Source organism: Myotis daubentonii, chromosome 13, assembly GCF_963259705.1.
Source record: "Myotis daubentonii chromosome 13, mMyoDau2.1, whole genome shotgun sequence".
Taxonomy (NCBI): Eukaryota; Metazoa; Chordata; class Mammalia; order Chiroptera; family Vespertilionidae; genus Myotis; species Myotis daubentonii.
Window position 1 is genome coordinate 52,158,932 of NC_081852.1, and position 23,164 is coordinate 52,182,095.

Here is a 23,164-nt window from a genome sequence, read left to right on the forward strand (position 1 = left end):
ATAGGCTCCTCCCCGGCCCTGGCCCTGGTCAGGGCTCCTGCAGGAGGCAACCAATCCATGTGTTTCTCCCACCTAGATGTTTCTCTCTCTCGTTCCCTCTCTCTTCCACTCTCTAAAAATCAATGGGAAAATATCCTCAGGTGAGGATTAAAAAAAATGTGTTTAAAAATACTCAAAGTTATAAGTAATCAGGGTGTATCAACAAAAACTATAACCCATCAAATAGAAGAAAATGTAAAAGTCTGAAAAATAACCCCCAGAAAACGGTGACACTCATGCATGACTGATGGGAGTCCATATTGTTATGTTCACAGTGGAGAGCAAGTTGGCATTCTGTTAAGTTGAAGGTGGGCTCCCCTCACAAACCAGCAGCTCCACTCTGAGAGAGGCTCTTGCTTGTGTAATAAGGGAGACACATTACATTTATTATAGCTTTGATTTTAAAAAACAAAAACTTAAAAATCACAACCTGAATGTCCACCAACCGAAAAATAGAGGGGGAAAATGCAGTGCATTTAAGTCCATAAATGAATGAATATTCACGAAATTAATAAAAGTGAATGAACTCAAGGTACATGTATCAACATGGATAAAACTCAAAAATAATAATTCAGCCCAAAAAAAGCAAATTGCCTGAAAACCTCCTAAATTGTCGCCCTGCTCTCTCAGCTGCCAGAATCATTCTTTTATCATGCCACTTTCCAGTTTTTTATCTTCCAGTGGTTTTCCATCCCATTGGAAGTAGTTTCAGTAGCTTAGCATGACCTAGAAGGTCCTTCAAGATCTGGGTCCTGCCGAAATCTCCAGCCTTAGTCATACCAAATCACTCGCAGGTTTCTAAATGAGCCATGGGATCACACCTCGGTGGCTTTGCCAATCTTTTTTTTTTTTTTTTAAGTAATAAACAATGTATTAGATCAAAGAAAATTGAATCCTATACTAGAAGGTGAAAGCTGAAAATCACATCACTGAATCTCCTGAGGGCTCTTTTTTTTTCTTTTAAAAAAATATTTTTATTAAATCTTTTGGGGGTAACATTGATTAATAAAATTACGTAGGTTTCAAGTGTACAATTCTATATTACATTGCATATTGTGTTTTCACCACCCCAAGTCAAGTCTCCTTCCATCACCATTTATCCCCCATAATCTCTTCTATCTTCCCTCATCCTCCTTTCCCTCTGGTAATCACCACACTGTTGTCTGTATCAGCAAGTTGTGTTTATTGGTGGGTTTGGTGTTTTTTGTTTGTTTTGTTTTTTGCTTAATCCCTTCACCTTTTTCAGCCAGTGCCACACCCTGCTCCCCTCTGACAGCTGTCAGTCTTCTCTATCTATGACAGTGGTTCTCAACCTTCCCAATGCCGCGACTCTTTAATACAGTTCCTCATGTTGTGGTGACCCCCAATGTCATTGTTACAAATTGAGCATAATTAAAGCATAGTGATTAATCACAAAAACAATATGTAATTATATATGTGTTTTCCAATGGTCTTAGGCGACCCCTAAGAATGGGTCGTTCCACCCCCAAAGGGGTCGTGACCCACAGGTTGAGAACCACTGATCTATGACTTTCTATTTTGTTTGTTAGTTAATTTTGTTCATTAGATTCTACCTATGAGTGAAATCATATGGTACTTGTCTTTCTTTGATTGGCTTATTTCACTTAGCATAGTACTCTCCAGGTCCATCCATTCTGTCGCAAAGGGTAAGCTTTCCTTATTTTTTACAGCTGAGTAGTATTCTATTGTGTAAATGTACCAGTTTTTTTATCCACTCATCTACTGATGGGCATTTGGGCTACTTCCAAATCTTGGCTATTGAAAATAACGCTGCAGTGAATATCGGGGTGCATATATTTTTTCGAATTAGTGTTTTGGGTTTCTTTGGATATATTCTCCAAAGAGGAATTCCATGTTTAATTTTTTGAGGTAACTCCATATTGCTTTCCACAATGGCTGCACCAATCTGCATTCCCATCAACAGTGCATCCAAGTTCCCTTTACTCCACATCCTCGCCAACACTTGTTTGTTGATTTATTGATGATAGCCATGCTGACAGGTGTGAGGTGATATCTTGTGGTTTTAATTTGCATTTCTCTGATGATTAGTGACATCTTTTCATATGTCTGTTGGCCATCTGTCTTTTTAGGTCCTTGGCCCATTTTTAATTGGATTGTTTGTTTTCTTGATATTGAGTTGTTTGAGTTCTTTATAAATTTGGATATTAACCCCTTATCAGCTGTATCATTGGCAAATGTGTTCTTCCTTTCAGTGGGTTGTCTTCATTTCGTTGATGGTTTCCTTTGCTGTGCAAACACTTGTTAGTTTGATGTAGGCCTTGTCAATCTTGGTGTTTTTTGTGTGGAAGTTTCTTCTCTCATTTCCCTGGCTAACCTGTACTCATCCTTCAATCCTCAGCTCAAGGATCATCTTTTCTTGGAAGAGTTTCCTGACCCCTTTCTCCAGGTGGAATTGGATGTCCCCATGCTTCTCCTTTTTATGCCATGGCATCCTGTGCTAACTTACCTCTGTTGTACCTAGTGTTCCACTGTGCTCTCATCATTGATGTACCTTTAGAGTCAAGTCTTATTTATCTGTAGGTCTCCAGAATATGGCATACAGTAGGTGCTTGATGTTTGTTGAATGAATGAATTGATGAATGCCTGAATGAAATGGAGTATGAATTGAATACCTACTAGTATATGGATCTTATCCAAATCTTATTCATTAAGATCTTGATAAACTTGCCCTAAACTTTACCAAGATAAAAATATCCACGTGAGAAAAGCAGACAAGAACCTGTGGCAAAGGTCTGAGAGGAATTTTGTATGCATGCCTAGGCAAGGAGACCTGAGGGGAGTGAAGCATACTGGGCTTATTTTCCCACCAAGAGGGCTAAATGATTCACCTCCATAGGTGATCATCTCCTATGATCATGAGCACGACATGGGTAGACCAGCTGGCTTAAACTGGGGGAGCCACCTTTTTCAGTGAAACTTGTTTTTGGTATTTTTCCCAGCCATAGGTGATAGAATACCTTCATTTGCTTTTTATTCTACTTCTTATGGAATAGTTCTCATGCCCATCATTCATACTCTTGGAGTCTTTGCTTCTAACCTATATTTAGTAGGCCCCCTTGTAAGTCTATCTGGAATGGGTTTAAGCAACTCACTTGCCAAAACAAGGCCCATTTTTTTTCAAAATATTATCTATTGTTCTCATTATGTTCAGCTTGTCAGTTTGTGAGGTCCACCATGAAGAGAGACTACAGAGTTGACAGTAGGGAAATGATTCTCTCTGAACCAGCTCAGACCAGGAAAGATGGACCACAGACAGGTTTGATCTCCCAGCTGAACAGGTAGAGTCATCTTCTGCCATGGCATCACCCAACCCCCCACCCCCATCAGCTTCCCTCTTACACATGCCTGCTCTTGCTTCTACTCCATCTTCTGTCTTCCAAAGCTGGTTGGGTACAGGGCCTGGAACCAGCCAGCTCTTACCTCTGCCCTCACCAGCCTATGCCAGTCCTCTTCTTTGTGGCCTGATGTTTTCTTTATAGGGTTCCCAGACAATAACCAGCCTCTTAGAAAGTTTATAGATGACTCTCTACTTTAAAAGTGTGCACTTTTTTTTTTAATTGCTGGATCTGATTACCACATTTGTACTTTCTATAGCTATCTCTTGACCTCCCCAGAGTTCTCATCCTGAACCTACTTAATACATAAACTTGGGCAGGGCTCTTGAAACCTGGGAGAGGCAATATTCCAGCAGAGTGTCCAGTGGAGTCTGTTGCCGGTTCCCTTTCTACCTCTGAGACACTCCTTTAACATGTGTGAGACCCCTTGAGAGTTCAGTTTAGATGCAGCAGAAGTAGTAACAACAAAGGTATACCAAAGAAGGAAAACAAGTTGTCAAGAACAATGAGTAATGGTAGAGTTCTTAAAAAATCAATATCTGTCTGCATATTTCTATGCATGGGGTGAGTCCATCAAAGTGAGTGGGTGACATTTGTCCCTGCCTGGCTGAGCCAGTGCTGCATGACTCACTTTCTGTGCTATCAGCGAAACACCAGCCTCTTGGCTGAGAGTTAATACTCATGAAAGGAAACTATTCTGCATCTATCACTAATTGAATTTTTAAATGTAATCCAATTTACGAACTTCCTCCATATTCTCTTGGTTGTTTCTCAGCTTCCTCCTAATCACTTTGCAGCCTGGCTAGATCTAATCAGGCTTATTTAAGTTTGCTTTGAGGAGGAGTTAAATGCCTCCTTTTCTAAGATCATTGTGTTACCCGTCCCCCCTCCCAGTCCTCTCACCCCTCCACCCCTAACACAGGTCAGGTAGAGCAGAGAGGTGATCTCATAGGGTTTTTCCACCTAAGGAGTCTAGTTTTTAAAACATAAATATGTGAAAGCCCCAATCGTTGTCTCTTAAAATCCCCTTTGTGCTCAAAGAGGAAGCTTGGCAAATACTTCCAGCAAAGTATCGGGAATATCAGATAGCGCTGATTCCCCGAGTCCTAGAAACAGACCTCAATTTCCCCAATCCACATTCAAGATGAGAAAACTTCCCTTTCTCGTGCACTGATATGACAACAAACCAGAGAGCAGTCTGTCCTCTGACAAATATGGCCGATGAATTTGACAAGTGTTCCATCTTATTCCACCGGCTTATGCTGGGCCCTTCTGGATACATTGCTCCCCCGGGTTCTCTGTTCAAGTCTTATGCATCCCCAACTCACTGGTTAGAGGGAGCCCTCCCCCCTCTCCCCCCCAACTCCTCTGGCACAGAGTTCAATCTCTTAATTGACATTTAGTGTAGGCTTCCCAGGGCAGAGACTGAGCTGAAATCTTATTGGCATACCTGGTGGTACTTAGCTTATTGCCCTGGTGTGCAGTGCAGGCTGGGCATCAGAGTCAGCCCTGTCCAGGCCCCACAACAGACCTTCCGAATCAGAATCACTGCTTGGATGATTCTGACTTACCCCGGGATGAGAACTACCACTTTGCTGTTATTGTAAGGGTTACATGAGCTAATATAGAGACAGACACTTTTTTAAACCATAGACTTTAATTAGAAATGCTCACTGTGTCTTGTAATGAATGTGAATGCTACCCCTAACCCCACCCTTAGCTCCCTAGTTCCTACTCCCTGTCTTTCTAAAACGTGCATGTGTTCAGCAGGCTGCCCTTCCTCAACACAGTCCCCTTGCTTCAGGGGAAGCTCTTCCACCCCCAGGGTGAGGTTGGGTGAGAGACTGGGTGGTCTGAGGTTAAATCCATCATTCAGGAATGGGTGTGTGACCCAATTCTGGCCTCTGAGAGGTTAAGAGGAGTGGGGGAGCCTTCTGGGAAGGGTCTTCCTCTTGTAAGAAGGTTTACTGTTTTTCTTGCTGTTACCCTGGTTGTCACTGGCAACCACCTATGATCTGTCTCCCTCCCCTCTCTCCCTTCCTCAGAGGGAACAAGTCTTAAGAGGAAGCTGTGAAAAAAATCCTAGATCTTTAATGGTGGATCAAGCAAGCCTGAATTGATCTAAATTTAGACTTCCATTTATGTGTACTAATAAGGGCCTAATTGTTTAAGACAGTTCTATTACTTGTGACTGAAATATCCTCCCAGATACACTTGTTCTTATTTCTTCAATCCCAAGTACCACCTGGCAAAATGCCCTCTTTAGTAAATAAGCATTTGTTGAAGGAATGAATGAATTCGTAGTCATTGAGTACCTACATATGCCAAGTACTAGAGACAAAGTAGTAACTAAACAAAGTCCCTGTCCTCTTGATTTTATATTGTGGTGGGAATATCACTGCACTTGCTGGTCAGGTTAGCAGCTTCTCTAGGGAAATAAGCTTTATGTTTCTCCTTGTACAGAAAGGAGATGGTTCACCCAACATAAGTAGTTAGAATGGGAGCACCTGTGCCAAAGGATCAGTGCTTAGGAATTCACGTGAGCACCAGAGTGACTTCTGAAGTTAAAGGAAAAGGAAATGACAAGTGAGATCATGAAGAATACTTTGTCTCCAAGTTTATGACTCAAAGGGAAAACTGCAGTGCTGTTATTACCACATCTCAGCCCCAGAGCCTAAGACAGGTAATTGCAGAGGACCAAATGGGGAGTAGCAATCTGAAAGGTTAGGAGCACTTGATTTACTGAGTGTCAGTCTGACTATGTGAAAGGTAATCACAGGAGGTAGTGATCAGACCATCTCCAGGTCTTCCCTCTGCATGAAAGCATCCCCTTAAAGACTGCCCAGTGCCAACTTAACCTGGAAAATGGCCTTCCTTAGCGAGATTTTAGTAAAGGATAGACTCATTTAAGACTGCCTTACATGAATTATTTGTGCATGTGATGGGATGGTCTCATTATTTTTCTAAGGAAGTGAACACTAGTGAGAGTGAGTAGACCCGTCACTGAAGATGAAGGAAGGAATTACCTGGTGAGGGAAATGACTCAGGTGAAGACAGATTTTGGGTAGTGATAGGCCTAGTGATTCAGAAAACAAATTCTTGGTGGTCAGAAAGCAAATTCAACAGATGAGGTAGGAGGGAGCAGTCCAGCAAAATGAAGTGAGGGGCAAAATCAGGAAGATTAAGCCCGGCTGGCCTGGCTCGGTGGTTGAACATTGACCTATGAACCAAGAGGTTATGGTTTGATTCCTGGTCAGGGCATATGCCTGGGTTTCAGGCTCAATCCCCAACCCGGGGTGTGCAGGAGGCAACCAAACAGTGATTCTCTCTCATTGATGTTTCTCTCTCTCTCTCCCTCTCCTTCTCTGAAGTTATATATATATATATATATATATATATATATATATATATATTCAGGAAGATTAACTATCATGCAAAACAAAGGTAAGCCCTCTAGACCTAGAGAGATGGGGCTTCATGGAGCAGAGCTTAGGAACTTTGAAGCTTGACATCAAAGAAACTAGAGTCAGTTACATTGACTGGAAGATCTTGAGGTTGGGCCTTAGTAATAAAACTCAACAGCAGCTGAGAGACAGGGGACTAACAAAGCACTACTCCTTCTAGGGTAGGAGTTTTCCCATAGGCCTTGTGAGATAAGGTACATAGTCAGTACTGTGTTAAGTGTTGAGTGGCTGAATTAGTTCATCAGGCTGCCCTGTAAGATGTCAGCAATCAGACAGTTCTTCATTCTTCAGCTCTAAAATTACAGGTTCTTCTGGAACTGGCAAAATCTTCAGTTCCCTGAAACTAAAAGACAATCATGGTAGGACATCCTCCCCGCTCAAACCTCCCCCTCCCGCCACCCCAACTTTCATCTCTTTCCCTGATGATAGCATTGCAGTTTTTTTGTTTTGTTTTGTTTTTGGAAGACCACTCCTCTGCTCCCAAACCATGTGACTCAGGTGATGCCACTCCCAGTCACACTCTTCCATCTAGGAATGGGTGACTTGACTTGACTAATTAGCATATTCCATCCCTCTAGACACAGTCCAGGTTGGTCCAATAAAAGACATTTCAGAGATTTTTGCTGGAACTACCAGGAAGGGACAGCTTTCTTCCTGCTGGGGTTGCTGAACTGTACAATGTAGAATGTGAGCACAGAGCTGACAGGAGCCACTGCATGGAAAGGGCTTGCCAGCAAGTGCAACCAATCCAGAGGAAAGCAGAACAAAGAGAGAGCAAAAAGGAGAAATTGAAAGACAATCATTCTGGTGGTATAATTTGAATATCTAATGCCAGCTGTTCTTGAAGACAGGCCTACTCCTGGCTTTCTGTTACCATTGTTTAACAAAACCTGGATTTGGTTTCTGTTACTTGCAACTTGGCATCCTGAAACAATAAATAATGGAGACCATCTTATGATAATAACTTTGCTTTCCCATCTTCTCAGATGAGTTGATGGGGTCCAGCCAGTCAACTAATGTTTATGTAGTGTCATCTATTGCCAATGGCAGTTCTAAGCACTAGGGATTCAGCCATGAATAAAAGAGTCCTTGCTCTCAAAGAACTTATATTCTAGAAGGATGAGACAGCCACTCAACCAGTCAACCATACCTAAGTTTAGCTATAGATAAGAGATATCAAGAAGATTAAATAGGATCATGAGCTGGAGAGGCTGTTTTTAGTGAGGGTAGCCAGGGAATGGTCTATCAGAGGAGGAGGTGATATTTGAGTTGAGGTCATAATGAAGAGGTCATAATGGTAAGAAGAGGCAGCTGTTCAAAGATTGGGGAAGAATGCTCTCAGCAGAAAGAAGAGCAAATGTAAAGGCTGGGAGCCAGGAATAAGACTGGCCTGTTCAGGAGACAGAAATAAGGTGAGTATGGCTGGAGTATCCTGAGTTAGGGAACAGTGGAGGGAGGTGAAAGGACAGGTAAGCTGGGGCAGACCCCTGGACCTTGGGAGAGTTTGGGTTTTATTCTGAATGCAACGGGCACTCACTGCAGTTGTTAGCAGGTCCTGACTTACCTTTCAAAAACAGTATTCCCATTGTTGGGTGAAGGTTGGACTAAAGGAAGACTAGAGGGAAGTAAGAAAGATCCATTAGGAGATAATTAAATAGTCCAAACAAGAGATGATGGAGGGGCTCTGGACCACAGTTGATGCAGCAGAGACGAAAATAGAAGAAAGTGGTGGGATTTCGGTGTCAGAGCCAATAGGATGCACTGATAGGTTAGAAACGAGGTGTGAGGAAAAGAGATAGTGCAGGCCCAATGACTAAGTTTTAACTTGAGCAGCTAGATGGATGATGGTGCCATTTACAAAAATGAGAAAGCCGAGTTTGGGAGCAAACCAGGTAGGAAAGAATTTCTATTTCTGTCTCAGCTATGTGAGACATCCACAGAGATGTCACGTGGGCAGACGGTTAGCTACACCTGGAGCTCAGGGAGATGTGCAGGTTGGAGAGACTTATTTGCACGTCATAGACATAGAGATGGACTGGATGAGGTCACCCAGCTGGAGAAGAGAAGAAAAATGGTCAAAAACAAAGGCCTTGGCTCTGCACCATTCAGAGAAGGGGAGAAAGGAGCAAAGGAGAATGAGGAAGGGCCAATGAGGTAAGAACACCAGACAAACATGACGTCACGGAAACCTAGACTAGTGCTTCAAGAACAAGAGCATCATCATCTAGGTCGCATGCTCCCCAGAGGGTGAATGAGATGAGGACAGAACCAGCCATGGACTTTGGCACGATAGCCCTGATGGGGACCTTTCAGTGGAGGGGTAAGGACAAAAGCTGTGGCAGTGCAATGAGAAGGGAGTCAGAGGAAAGCACCCAGGTGGCAATGCAGGGATATGCTCTTTTTTTAATTGACTATTTTTAGTTTATTTTTAGTTTAATTTACATACAGTGAAATGCACATATCTTAAGTGATGAGGTTTTTTTTATTGAGGTAAAATTCACATAACATCCAATTAACCATTTTAAAGTGAACAATTCAGTAGCATTTAGTACATCCCAATGTTGTCCAATCTTGGCCTCTATCTAGTTCCCAAACATTTTCCTTACTCCCAGGGGGTGCCCCATACTCTTTAATGGGTGTGGTGTTTACTTTTGGGATATACTTTCTTTTTTTAAAAAAAAAAATACTTTTTTATTGATTTCAGAGAGGAAGGGAGAGGGAGAGAGAGGCATCAATGATAAGAGAAAATCATTGAGCGGCTGCCTCCTGCACACCCGCTACTGGGGACCGAGCCCACAACCAGGGCATGTGCTCTTGACCAGAGTCAAACCAGGGATCCTTCAGTCTGCAGGCCGACACTTTATCCACTGAGCCAAACCGGCGAGGGCTGGGATATACTTTTTTTTTTTTTTAATTAAATCTTTATTGTTCAGATTATTACATTTGTTCCTTTTTTTTCCCCCCATAACTCCCCTCCTCCCAGTTCCCGCCCCACCCTCCGCCCTCACTCCCCACCCACTGTCCTCATCCATTGGTGCACGATTTTTGTCCAGTCTCTTCCCACATCTCCCACACCCCTTTCCCCCCCAAGAATAGTCAGTCCATTCCCTTTCTATATCCCTGATTCTATTATAATCAACAGTTCATTCTGTTCATCAGATTATTTATTCACTTGATTCTTAGATTCACTTGTTGATAGATGCATATTTGTTGTTCATAATTTGTATCTTTACCTTTTTCTTCCTCTTCCTCTTCTTAAAGGATACCTTTCAGCATTTCATATAATCCTGGTTTGGTGGTGATGAACTCCTTTAGCTTTTCCTTATCTGTGAAGCTCTTTATCTGACCTTCAATTCTGAATGATAGCTTTGCTGGATAAAGTAATCTTGGTTGTAGGTTCTTGGTATTCATCACTTTGAATATTTCTTGCCACTCCCTTCTGGCCTGCAAAGTTTCTGTTGAGAAATCAGCTGACAGTCGTATGGGTATTCCCTTGTAGGTAACTGAGTTTCTTTCTCTTGCTGTTTTTAAGATTCTCTCTTTATCTTTTGCTCTTGGCATTTTAATTATGATGTGTCTTGGTGTGGTCCTCTTTGGATTCCTTTTGTTTGGGGTTCTCCGCGCTTCTTGGACCTGTAAGTCCATTTCTTTCACCAGGTGGGGGAAATTTTCTGTCATTATTTCTTCAAATAGGTTTTCAATATCTTGCTCTCTCTCATCTTCTGGCACCCCTATAATTCTGATGTTGGTACGCTTGAAGCTGTCCCAGAGGCTCCTTACATTATCCTCGCATTTTTGGATTCTTTTTTCATTTTGCTTTTCCGGTTGGATGTTTTTTGCTTCCTCGCATTTCAAATCATTGACTTGATTCTTGCGCTCCTCTGGTCTGCTGTCGGGCGTCTGTATAATATTCGTTATTTCAGTCCGTGTGTGCTTAATTTCTAGTTGGTTCCCCAATATAAGATCGAGGGTCTTATTAGTTTTCGTGTAGAGCTCATTAAGTTTATCGGCAGCTTCTAAACAGTTCTTGAGAGACCTTAAAAGTGTGGTTCTGAACTCTATTTCTTCCATTGACAATTTTGTCCTGTTTCTTTGTCTCCGCATTTTGTTATGCTTCCTTGGTGCACCCCCTAGTGGTCTTTGTTCGCAGTCTTATAGATAAATCTTGATTGTTGTAGCTAATTCCAGGGAGGGTTTGACCTCCAGGCCAAGTGGCTATGAGAATCAGCTGTGTCAGCAGTGAGAGAACTTCTGTCCTCTAGGGAGGTGCTAATCTAGCCTTTGCCTGAGGCTATCCGGCAAATGCCTTTGCCTGAGGCTATCCGGCAAATGCCTCTGTGCAGGGCTTGGGCGGGGCGGGTCGCACAGGATCAACAGGGTGGGCCGGAGAGAGCAGTTATGGCGGCTCTCAGTCCTGTCCCAAGGGGCTCTGCCTCTCTGAGTCCCAGCACCCGCTGCAAAGCTCAGAGAGAAAGCTGCACTCGCTCTGACCGAAGCCAGACAGTCCCGCTTCTCCCGTTTGAGTCTGGCTCCCTAAAGACTCGCCCGGATCTGGTGCTCAGAGTCTGCGACTCCCTCCCGATTGAAAACAACAACCGCGCCCTCCGCCGCCAGCCCGCTCCACGCACTCCGCACCTCAGAATTTGACTTCAGCACTGCGCCTCCTCTGAGTGTCCGTATGCGTTTCTCTTTCCTCCTAGTTGTAGGACTTCCACTCAGCCAGCGTTCCTGTGGTTCTGGGTGATGTCCCTTCCGTTTTTTGGTTTCACTTTTGAAGTAGTTGTTCAAAGCAGCAAACTCCGGCGTTAACCTATGCCGCCATCTTGGTTCTGGCTGGGATATACTTTCTTAATGCACTATCTGATACACTCCAAAAAAATGGGAGATTTATTTTTTAGGTCCAAATAGCTAAACATCACATAAAACAGCTCTTTAGTGAGAGAACATGAGCTAAGCCAAAGTAGTCTATTGTTAGGAGTTGGGGTCATGGTTACCTGTGAACAGAAAAGAGGAGACTGTGTAGTGAATGGAAGGAGAGCATTGGGGGCCTTCTGGGATGTTAGAAACGGTCTATTTCTTGACCTGAGTGGTAGTTACATAAGTGTATTCACTTAATTATTCAAGCCGTACAGTTACATACATTTTTCTGTATTATTCAATTTAAAATGAGGAGGCCCAGGCTTCTATTCCAGCACTGGAGGCGACCAGCTGTGTGATTGTAGGCAAGCCACTAAACCTCTCTGGGCCTCAAGTCCCTCATCTGTAAATGGAGGCGATTGAGCCACATGCCCTCCAAGCTCCCTTCCACCCAACATGGTTCCACGTGCGGTTTTCTCCATTTGAAGTCGGGCACCTGTGCTGCTGAAATAGCCCGAAGCCCTCGCTGACCTTGGCAGAGGGGGAGTCCGGCCTTTTTCACGTCCTTCCTTTCAGAAACTAACGGTTGCAGCTGACGTCTCTGTGGTGCCACTTGTCACCAGCGAGGCAGCTGTGAAGTTAATGATAGTGCAAATAAAAAGCTGCTGGTAATTAGCGGCTGGATGTTCAGGCATTCCTGTTATTTTAAAAAATCAATTAGCTGAATAAGAAAATGCCATCGAGACAGACATCTATTTTTTTTTCCCTAGCTTGGTTCCCGCTGGGTAAGAGGATACTGTGGTCAATTCTTTCCAGGAGGGGAAAATGTGTTTCTGATATAGCGGAACTTAATATATATTTTTACACCCGCATAGGGGAAGGTCGGAGGCTTTCATCTTTTTATTTTGAAGTTTTTGTGATGGAGAAAGAAGCTTCACATCATTGCCTGTGACTCAGAGCCGCTGCTGCCTTGTTAGCAGGCCCCTCGCTCTGGCAGTGACCCGCCACTTCTTCCCTTTAGAGGCCTCGGGGAACACAACGTGCTTCCAGGACACCGGGGCCCTGGACCCGTCCGTGCTCCTGTCTCTAGGATAAGACCTGGAGGCTATGACACAAGTCAAGGAAGCAACAGAAACGTGTTCCTGTATTTCTCTTGTTCATTGTGCAAATAACTGTACTTAGCTAAGCACTACAATATGGCTGTTGGTTTAGAGCAGTGATGGTGAACCTTTTGAGCTCAGCGTGTCAGCATTTTGAAAAACTCCTAACTTAACGCTGGTGCCATGTCACATATAGAAATTTTTTGATATTTGCAACCATAGTAAAACAAAGATTTATATTTTTGATATTTATTTTATATATTTAAATGCCATTTAACAAAGAAAAATCAACCAAAAAAATGAGTTCGTGTGTCACCTCTGGCACGCATGTCATAGGTTCGCCATCACTGGTTTAGAGCTTCCTTCTGAAGGCTGCCTGGTCTGTGGCCTGCACTAGCCAGGTAATTCTTGGCCAGTTACTGAAATGTCCTGAGCCTAAGTTTCCTTATCTGTAAAAGAAGATATTACCAGTATTCACCCCAGTGTGTGTGCGTATGTCTTTGAGTGCCTATGTGCGCACGCACACACACATGAATTTGTTTACATAATCCATGGAAAATGCTTTGCTCGGTGCCTGACATGTAACAGGCACTCGGTAAGTATTTGCTGTTTTTGCTCTGGGGAGAAGAGGTAGTTCCTCGGCCTGCAGGGAGGGCAATGGCAGGCAGCAGACAGTGGCTGACTGTTTTTCTCGCTGTGGCCTTGGGGACTCCTGCATGCAGGGGCTCTCGGCCGCTGTGGTGTCCACAAGACCCCCGGCAGGGCCTGGAGACGTCTCTGTGCTTATCAGTTCTGAGGCCCTGCTTGTTGGGCTTTCAGAACTGCAAATAGCCCTGGAGAGGGAGTCCGAAGTTCTGACTCTTCCCCCGTAATGGATGGTGACCACACCCCCTGCCGCCACCGCTGGTGACACAGGCTTTCAGCATAATGGAAGGCTTTCGGGGATCTATTTTTCTCTCGCTGCATTACTCACCTCACTCCTCTGTGTCACAAGGAAGGAGAGGGGGAGAAGCACAACAAACTGCCAAGGATGAGTCAAGTTTCAATAGCACATCCCTGCTCAGGAGGCATCGCTGTTTCTTATGCATTCCCGAGATTCAAATCACAAAGCAAGTCCTGAACTCACGCGCCTTTCTTCCCCCTTTTCGGGGAAGGGCGGCGACTGGAACTGTGTTTTGATTGTATTCTTTCTAGGCTAGAGAATGAGGGAAAGTGATACTCCCAGAGCTGGCTTCTTCGGGGCCTTTGGGAGCCTTGATCATGAACACAGGCTGGTTCTTGCAGCCTCAGCTCTCACCTTCTGAGACATCAACCCCCATCTGAGCCTTTCTGCCTTCCCTCCCAGGAGTGGCCACGGCCACTATGGTTTCTCAGTGACTCTAGCTTAAGGATGAGTGTGGAGAACTCCTTAACGACCAGCACCCTGCTCTGGCCTTCTCCGCAGGGGTAGCACCCGACTGATGCTCCATTCATTTCAGTGAGGAGGCTGGTCAGTTCCCACATGAGTGTAAGTGCCTCCACCTATAACGTCTGTACAGAGTTCTCTTTTCAGGGTGGCATAGGGTCCTTCCCCAGGAGGTGTCAAGAGAGGGGAATGCTAAAGAGAAGGAAGAGATGCCATCATTTTTATGACGGTCTGTTGTGTAAGCTAAAGGGTTTGTTTAATAACACCTTGTACTTGCATGTATTTTCTTATTTCCATGGTACACAGCCAGGGAAAGATCAGAAGGAAGGTAAGGCGTAGGGTCAAGTTCGGCGTGTGGGGCAGAACGTAGGACATTGTTGAATTAACCGGCTTCTGTCTGGCATGAGTCATGTTTTGAGCATCTCCAGAGGCCATAGGAAACAACATTGCAGAAAACACTGATTTTAACGGAATGGGCGTGCTTGAGGCCTGCAGTTCCCAGTTTGGGCCGAGCATTCGAGTCACAGGGAGCTTTTTGGTGTGATGCAAGCTCTGGGCTCTCTGCCAGGGAATTCTGAGTCCCTGGTCTTGGGTAGGACTCTTCATGGTAGAAGTTCCCCCAGGTGGTTCTGATGACTGGTCAAGTTTGGGAACTGAAGAGCTGGGCCACATTCTGAGGGGAAGTGATCACATGTCATCTGCCATCGATAAGGCAGCTCAGGCTCACTTCTCCACCTTTGGTTGTGAAACGTAACAATACAGAAAAGCACACAAAGCAGAAATGCGGCTCAGAGCAACATCCGGTGTCCACCTCCCAGCTGAGAAAGGGAACATTGCCAACAGGTGCGTTTTTTGGCAATTAAACAGAATCTTGAAAATTTCCCTATTGACAAGCCATGGGAACTATTCCGTTGCTCTAGCGCAGCCGTGGGCAAACTACAGCCCGAGGGCCAGATCCGGCCCGTTTGAAATGAATAAAACTAAAAAAAAAAAAAAAAAAAGACCGTACCCTTTTATGTAATGATGTTTACTTTGAATTTATATTAGTTCACACAAACACTCCATCCATGCTTTTGTTCCGGCCCTCTGGTCCAGTTTAAGAACCCATTGTGGCCCTTGAGTCAAAAAGTTTGCCCACCCCTGCTCTAGCGTCTGAATGGCAAGCCTTGGGCTTTGGGTGTATCTCTCACACTCTCGGGCTTCTTTCTGACTTAAGCTAACTTTTCACCCTTCATACCCTGCCCTTGGATCCTGTAATTAACCAAGAGTCAGAATTTCGCTTCAAACCCCAACTCCTCCACTTTCCTGTGGTGTGAACTTGGGCGAGTTACTTTTTACCTCTGGCCTTTAGAGTTCTCGTCTATACAATGAAAAGAATAACGATAAGTACCTCACAGGATTTTGTGAGCATTACATTTGTTGAGAAAATTCAATAGGACCTGGCAATCTACAATTTTCCTGTCAAATCCCGTTTTCACTTCACTCCTCTCCAAAACGTGTCTTCCAAGAAATTACCCCGTCTCTCCCCTGCATCTGGGCCCCGAGCCAGCGGCCTGTGTCATTTCCATCCACAGGCTCTTATCTCTCACCTTAAAAGGAAACAAGCAAACAAACAGAATCCCGCCGTGACCCCACATCTCTCTCCTGCCGTCACCTCATTTTTCTGCTTACCTTCCCGGAAAAGTTTTTGTAATTATTGTCTCTGCTTATTCACTCCACGTTGTTTCCTCTCTGCTCTGCGGTTGGGCTTCTGTGTCCCTGAGCCACTGAGACCACACCTGTCCTGCCACCAATAATGTCTGCATTGCCCCAGTCCAGTGCAGACTGCTCTATCCTGAACTTAGTTGGCCTTTCAGCAGCATTTGACAGAGCTGACCATGCTGTGAGTTGGAGGGAGAGCCTTCCAGGCAGAGGGAACTGCAAGCACAACGGCCCTGAGATAGAAACAAAAGAAAAGGCTGGTGTGGTTAGAGCACAGAGGGTGGGGGGTAAGAGCCGAGAAGGCTGAGGTCAGCAGGGGCCTCGTCACATGGCACCCGGTCCACTGGAGTGAAGCTTCAGCACTGGGCCTGGCACAGAGCAGGTGCCCGGTGTTAGCTATTGTCATTGTTAATACAGTGGGGCCTTGACTTACGAGTTTAATTCGTTCCGTGACGGAGCTCGTAACTCAAATTACTCGTATGTCAAATCTTAAAGTGAACGAGTGAGACACGTGATGCTGGGCTGATGTTGTGGCGGTCACTGTGACGTTCGCTGCGCCAACTAGTGGTGGGGTATCTGAAGCTGGCTCGTAACCCAAATTTTAGCTCGCAACTCAGAGCAAAAAATCGGCTGAGAGACAGCTCGTATCTCGAAAAACTCGTTAGTCGGGACACTCGTAAGTCAAGGCCCCACTGTAGTGCCAAGTGTGGGAGAGGTGGGAAGCGGGCTGAGAAAATCCCAGGCCTTGAAGAGCTTTCCTTCTAGTCGAGCGTCTTACATCCATTACGTGGGTTGCTGGGCAAGAGCCTGTGAGCCAATGTCTCGATAGTCAATTTGCTGTCATTGCCCTCCCCCAATCCCCAACCCCCAACCCCCCCCATACACTTTCTTGGTGAAATGCGCCCGATCCAGTGATTCTCTCTGGATATTTAAGGGTTAGTTTCTCACTTGAAAGGCAACAAAAGTGGGCTGTGAGTCCAGTGAAGAAAGAGATGACTAAGATCCCAACCATGAGATCACAGTGTGGGCTGGGGACAGAAACCAGCCCTGGTGTCCTCTCTGATTTTCCAGATTACTCAAAGTAATCCCTTCCAAGTAAATAATAGCTGGCCTCTGCGGTTTCATCTGTGCCGAGCTCCCCAGCACACAAAAGAAAGCAGACTCTGGGAGCAGCCCTTTGAGTTCCTGATGCAACGCCTGTGACCTAACCATGGGCACGCCTGTAGGCATACATACACTCAACACATACTAGTATACATACTTAACATATATACTCAACACACATACACACTCAACACTGAGACATTTAATACACAGACATTCAACGCACTCAACATATACAACCTACAAATACCCTCCACACACCTAACCGATTGTCAACTGACACACACATTCAATCCCCACACATACTCAACACATACTACCCAACAGATACCCATGGACAAGACACACACACTCACATACTCAGCACACACACATTGAACTCCCACATTCAACACATCAACGTTCACGCACAATCTGAATATTCATGACGCAAGTGGATTCTGAGATACTTCCCATTTCTTTGCCTTTATTGCCCAGCAAACTGACAGTGAGGCCATGTGGAAAACTGAAGTGAGTCAGGAAAGATTCGCCACTTTCAATTTTAATTTTATGCCACTTATTGGCCAGATCAGAATTGAGAGGAAAGGAGGTCAGGAAAAATGAGCACGTAATTCTTGTGCGTGCACACCCAACTGGCATAGTGCATTCTCTTTTCCTGTCTCTGCCCCTCTGTCTCTGTCTCTATCTCTAATTATGGAAAAGTTGGCCCAGAAGAGTGACCCATTTAGAACTGAGCTCAACAAAAAGTTAATAGGCACTATGGCTTTTCAAGGAGACCTACTTAAAACAGGCCACACTGAATTTACTCCCCCAAAGCTTGAAAGTTTAGAGAATACTTCAGTTACCACACAGGCAAATTAATTGACACTGGATGATTTGAAACCAAAACTTTAATGAAGAATGCCATGAATAGATGATGTTGCTACATCTAAAATTAATTGACTTTCATTTCCCAACTCTGATGCTAGCAGACTTCTTCCTCAAAATGATAAACCCATACAGCATTCTGAGTGATGGCATGTAAATGAGTAAGAACACTGTGTTCCCTGTTGTTGATTCTGGTAGACCATTCATATGGCAAGAAATATGCTAGGAACGGATGTATTCCATTCTTAATCTGGTTGTTTTCAGACTTTTCTGCTTGAGAACATTTTGTCATTATACTAGTCTTCGTGTTCCTCTTTTTCATGTCTGGTAGCTCGAACTTTTCTCCTGTCACGCTCTGTTCTCAGCATTCCAGGCCAGCCGGATATCTTTATCCTCCACTTGAGACTCTACAGCATCTGTCACGTGTCTAAATGTGTCTGGCTCAATACAGGTGTTTCACTTGAAGAAAACCTAATAGAGAATTAAAAGTCATTCATAGAGATTCCCTTGACAATTTGTCTTAGTACCTTTTCGGTCTTTCAAATTTTTAATGTATATTCATAATCTTATTTTAGAATATATTGGTGTGACACTGATGGAAATGGGGGGGGCAGGGTTCATCACCCACAGATAATTTGAGAAGCAATGATGTAGCCAACATTAGAATCAATAAATTCTATTCATGGAAAGGCATACAAGGATGAAAAGCCACAGAATGGGGGGAAAATGTTTGCAGCACATTAATTATTAAGAAAGTTATAAGAATCAATTCAAATAAAAATGGGCAAAAAACATGAACAGACATTTTACATGAGGAATACTGATGTCTAGTGAACATGTGAGGAGTGTTCAGCCTCACTATCACCAGGGAAAAGACTGTTAAAACCACAAGGAAAGCCAGACAGCCACCAGATCTCCAGAAACAAGGAAGTCTCATAATTCCCAGCATTGGTGAGGACTCGGAGCAGCGGGAGCTCTCTGGGGGGCGAGCAAGCCAGTGAGAGCCTTTGGAACACTCTGGAAGCATTTGCTGGAGCCGAACATAAAGCCGGGCCATGAGCAGTAATTTCACTCAGAGACCTAGTCTAGGAACCAAGGAGAATGTGTGCACCAACCCAGTGATGAAAGCAGCATGATCTGTGATGAAAGCAAAGTGAAAACAAGCCAGTGGCCACCACCAGAGGACTAGGTAAGTAGATGTGCGCTGTTCACACTATGGAACAGTAAACAGCTGTGAACACTGTCAGCACACAGTTTCAGACCAAGACAGCAATGAAGCTCATGGCCTGCACCTTCTGTCCATCTGGTTCCCCCATGGGACCTGCAGGACATTTCAGGGTCAGACTGTCCTATACATTCAGTGACGTCCTAATGCTGGAGTTGTTCCTGTCTGAAGAACCTGTCCCTACTTGGTGCCCAAACATCATGGGGGTGAGAGAGGGTCTTGAATGAGAGGGCCCTGAGCTCTCCTGGTCATCACTGTGGTTGTCGTCACTGCTGTTAAGAGCGTTTGACCCTCAACAAGCTGGTTCTTGAACCACAGGTACCTGTTCAGGTTGTTGTTCAGCCCTCCTGCTCCTCATAGGCTGGGTGCCTGCCCTTGTCAAAGGGGCTTCCCAGCTCCTGTTGCTGTTCCCTGCTGTGGACCCTGCCTTTCTGATCTACCTCCTCAGGGGCCTGGGGATGGCATGGGGTCCATGAGAGTCTTAGTTCTTACATCCTCTGTTCCTCTATTCACTTCCCTTGAGGATGAGGCAGTAGCCCAGATAGATGACTGGGTGGAAGACACAATGAAAACGTTAAGACATTGAATGAATGCACCAAGGACCCAAGACCTTCCTTTTCCTTCAGGAAATAACCAGCTGCCTCTCTTCCTTCCCAGCTGTAGGGCCCTGCAGCCCCTTAATCACTGCTTTCAGCACCGCTTCCCTCCCCCCCCCCCCGCCCCCATCAAAGATTTCATTTTAAATTTTGCCTAGTTGTTCCAATAGCCCTTCTGACTTTTTCCTTCTAGGAGTCCTCAAAATTGACTCCAAATCTGCCCCACCCCCACCCCCATCAGCGTCGAAGTAGAACAAAGCCCAGCTTTGGAAGGAGCCAAGTCACAGGTCAGCTCAGAGCCCTGTGTGATGGCTCCACGCTGAAATGGGTATATTTTTGTAGTAGTTCTTGTATTTTTTTTTTCAATTAGTCTCATTTAAAAATACAGCATAGGTTAAAAAAATGTATGTTGTACAAAATTCAAAAGGGAAAAGCTGGGGTACACGGTGGGAAAAATGAGTCTCTTTCTCATCCCCATCTCCAGCCTCCCAGGCCCCTTCTCCACTATCACCGGTTTCTGCCAGAGACAGTGTGTGCATATCCAGGATTGCAGATGGCGTGTGGATAGAGCCTTGCCCTATTTTAAACCCTCAGACAATAGCACACCGCACACAATGTTTGCCTTTTCACTTTAAATTCCTTGGCCATTTAGCTCTTAAAGGCTTCATACCACTCCACTATGTAGAGGCTCCAAAAGCTGCACTGGGATTTTCTTTCCTACTTTTTGCCCATTACAAGTGAGGCTGCCGTGAATAAGAACCCCTGTGTTCCGATGTCCTTCTCTAGACTGTTTCCTGAGTAGTTAGGAGACTGTTTCATGTTTCATTTCCAGAAAAGAGGATGTGGGAAGGGAGGGGTCTTCTGGGGCCTGCTGGGAAATCAGGGCTCTGCTGTGTACCACCGCCTCACCTTGGAGAGCCAGTTGTCACGTGGAGGTGACGTGGGAAAACTCCCATGAGAACCGTCTGGATGACATGCAATAACACGTTGGTCAAGGTGCTTTAAGAAGTTGAAAACATACAGATATGAGAAGTGTAACTAATGGGGTAGATACTGCTGGAATCGTATCCTGGAACCAGCCACATTGCTTTATGTTTGGATAGATGGTATCCAGAAGGTTGAGAATGCCCAATCCAGATGGACTCAGGGAAAAACTGGGAATCTATTGTTGGCTGTAGGAGTTCATGGGGGAGGGCTGCCTTTAGGCATGGCTAGATTCAAATGCTCAAATCATGTCACCAGGATTCAGTTTCTCTATCTTAGCTCCATCTTGTAATGTACAGTGGTAGCCCCTTGTCTATGGGCGATATGTTCCATGACCCCCCAGTGGGTGCCTGAAACTGCAGATAGTACCAAACGCTATATATACTATGATAAAGTTTAGTTTATAAATTAGGCACACTAAGAGATGACCAATAGTAACTAGTAATAGAATATAACAATTATAACAATATACTGCAATGAAAGTTATGTGAATGTAGTCCCTCTCCCTCTCCCTCTCCCTCTCCCTCTTCCTACTCCCCCGCGCCCCTCTCTTTCTGATAAACAGTCTGATAACTGAGATAGCTACTAAGTGACTGAGGGACAGGTAGGGTATACAGTCAGGATACGCCGGACAAAGGGATGATTCATCAGACTACTCAGAATGGCGTGTAATTTAAAACTTATGAACTGCTTATTTCTGGAATTTTCCATTTAATGTTTTCAGACCACAGTCGACCATGGAAAACTGAAACTGTGGAAAGGAAAAGGGATAAGGGAGGACTGCTGTGTTGGCTCCATTCTCATCTGTCCCCCCTTGTGGGGATAAAATGGCTATGACGGTCCCAGCCTCGTGGCCCCTCCGGCTTTTGTGCAACAGAAAAGGGAGAGAACCTTCTTCCCTAGTAGTTGAACCAAAGGCCCAAACCGACTATGATTGGCCAGTCTTTGGTCAGGTGACCATCCCTGAACCAACCAGAGACTGTGATTCTCTGGTTGTCCCAACCTTTTCTGGGACTCAAGGCAAAGTCAGCCTCACTGGAGTCCTGTGGACTGAGAAGTAGAGTAAATACATGAACATAAATCACGTGCTGGTCTGGCATTAAGTGAAATGGACACGGGACCATCGAGAGGGCACACGTTTTCACCGCGTTTGGGGACTTACTGTTCATGAACCTGTCATTTAAAAATTCTGGCTCCGACAGCTGAGTTCCCATCAAGGAAAATCTCCGCTTTCTGTTTTGGGGGTGGTAAAAACAACTAATCCCATGCATGTGTTTGGCAAGAAAAATGTTTACGTACTGAAATGGCCTTTAAAAATGTTTCTTCGTGAGACAGAAGAAAACTCTTCCTCCTGCTGAGTAAAGAGGTTTGCCCTACAAAGAGCTGGCAAGATGATTTTCGTTTTCCATCAGAGCTGAGGGAAAGCAAACACACAAAGGCTGAGCACCCTCCCTGGCACAGCCCAGCAGAGGGCAGGTGCAGGAAACCCCTCCGTACGCGTGAGGATGTTCAAATCGGAGCAAAGAGGGGAAAAAGCAATAATGGTTTTTTGATCCAACATGTGGTTGCTTTTATAATAAGCTCAGCCATGTATTTTGTCAAAAGGGAAAGGGGAGGAGGTCCCCAGATATGCTCCCTCACCTTCAAGTTTTGAAAGAGCCGATTATGGGATGCAAATGACCCAGAATTTTGCTAGGAAGTGATCGCTGAAATAAATAATTGGTGAGCAGGTCAGTTCTCTGATATTTTCTCAGTTTATGCATCTGTTTCAGCGTCTTGCTGTGCCTTTTTTCTGATTATTTTCCAACTCCACCCTCAGATCTTCATGTCATGGGAGCCTGTCAGTCTCGCTGAGCTCCGGGGAGCCCAGCAGTGCTGGCAGTCAGTGGACAGGCCTTCCTGAGGTACGCACCCTGCTCGGAGCCCTGTCCCATCTCACCATTCAGGTACGTCAGCAGTTACCATCCTGCCCTTGACTCTGCTTTTGGAGAGACGGGGGTGACCGTAGGGACAGGTGAGCCCCAGTACACAAGCTGGAGGGGGTCACCAGGGGCACAGTGGAGAGTCCCAGGGAGGGAACAGGACCTAAGGGCTCCTTCGCTCTTTTTCTGATTCTATGGTCAAGCAGTTCCCAGCTCCCTCCTTCAAATATTTTGTTTCCAGGCAAGTTGTTCCCTGACAATCAAGTACCCCAAACTGTGTTGGCCCTCAGATTTTTCTTTGATCGGTAACAAGTTTTAACATATCTTAAATTTAAATACCTTTGGGTACAATATATATACTCTTTAGTTTTCCACAGTCCCCACCACTCCCTATTGCCCTCACATGCCTGCTCCATTATACCTTATCTGACTCTGACCTTCAGCTGGGGGTTCATGTTTACCACCTTGATTCTCTCCCTCCTTGCCCTTTCTCTGAAGTAAATAGCCTCAAGGAATGACTCTA

At 44.9% G+C, this 23,164-nt stretch overlaps 1 long non-coding RNA gene across 1 annotated transcript in view; it reads left to right on the forward strand.

Annotated features, from left to right (window-relative positions):
- The window catches only part of LOC132214323 (uncharacterized), a 33,397-nt gene that overhangs the window by 9,383 nt on the left and 850 nt on the right, over positions 1–23,164 (forward strand). The window contains exon 3 of the long non-coding RNA XR_009448260.1: positions 22,539–22,665. This is a non-coding gene — a long non-coding RNA (uncharacterized LOC132214323). The remainder of the gene's footprint in view (positions 1–22,538; positions 22,666–23,164) is intronic.